This window comes from Borostomias antarcticus, assembly GCF_949987555.1.
Source record: "Borostomias antarcticus genome assembly, chromosome: 20".
NCBI lineage: Eukaryota > Metazoa > Chordata > Actinopteri > Stomiiformes > Stomiidae > Borostomias > Borostomias antarcticus.
In genome coordinates, this window is record NC_140253.1 from 6,586,155 (window position 1) to 6,587,666 (window position 1,512).

Consider the following 1,512-nt stretch of genomic DNA (forward strand, 5'->3'; position numbering starts at 1 on the left):
CAGAAAGGCTCAGGAGTGCCCTGCCTGAGCACCGGAGGCCTGGGGAGAACATGCCCCCGGTGCCAGCAGCATCTCAGGGGGTCTGCAGGGAGCACACACAGTCTGCACAGTCGTTGAAGGAAATAACGACCCTCTGGTAGGTTAGAAGTCCGGTTTAAGTTTGTTGAATAATCGGACCTGTTATTTCTCTAATAATAATAGGTGGAATTTATAGTGCTTTTCTAGAACTCAATGTGGCTTTACACAAGGTGGGGGGGGGGGGGGGTTGGTAGTGAGACAACAATCATAGCACACACACCGCCTAACACAGTGAGTGAACACGTAAGGATGGATGGAGGGCTAGGAGAAGAGAAAGGTCTGTCAATATCTACATGCATCTCAGGGTGTGAACTTCAGAAAATAACATGCTCTGTATTGTTTTTGTACAGTATGTGTCTTTAATAGCTGGCTAATGTCTGAAAGTCAACACGAACCTACAGGTGGAGGTATTTCCAGGAAAACACACCTAATTTTGGGGAGTATTATTTGGCAAAACTGAACTGCATTCATAACAAGGAAATCTGTTTGCATCCACTTTGTTGTACTGTATGGTGAATAAGCAGAGCATGGCAACACTGAATACTCCCAACATCGTTTTTTATTTTGCATATGAAACAGTTCCGCAGATCGATACATACAGTACAAGGAAATCACAGGATCACAGAGAAAGAGAGAGAGAGAGAGAGAGGGAGAGAAAGCTAGAAGGAATTAGAGAAATTATTAAAGAAATAGAAAGAGAATGAGGAGGAAAAGGAGAGAAAGGAAATAAGACAAAGAAATTGAGAATGGGGGAGAGAGAGAAATAAAATTAAAGTGAGATCCCATACTTGCATCATAGAGAAGCAGCAGCCCACATCATATTGCTTGCACCCAAGGAGTGTTACAGTATCACACCAACCAGAAAAAATAGTTCTTTAAAAATGGTAAACTCGTAAAAACAAACACTTGGTATAATGTTTGTGACCAGGCTTTATATAAAGTTGCTGGCTTTTTCATAGTATATTTGTCTTCTTTTTTTATTTGTCCCAAAAACATTTTGGGTCCATGTGGGTGAAATGAACCTGATTATATATATATATATATATTTATTGTATGTATCTACATATACATCATAAAAAATAAATACATAGTACATCTCACAGATTTATTGACATCAACACTGTAAACATGAAAACAAGAGGGACTTCGTCAAGGTTTGGGTACCGAAGAAACAAAACAAATGTGCTTGGTAAAAGACACATACATTTTCCGGTTTAGCAGTGATTGTAAAAAGTGTCGAGACAGCTCAGTTTGCCTGTGGTTCAGAAACTCAGAAATGTATTTGCATTTGGTAGTGTGCTCAACCTTTTGTGTTCGTTGATGAAGTTTTTCACAACTCAGAACCTTTTTTTTTTCTTTTTTTTTTTTCTTCTTCACAGCGTTTTCGTTTAGTCTCCACCCACAGTCGTCGTGGTCAGCAATCTCGCCCGTTGT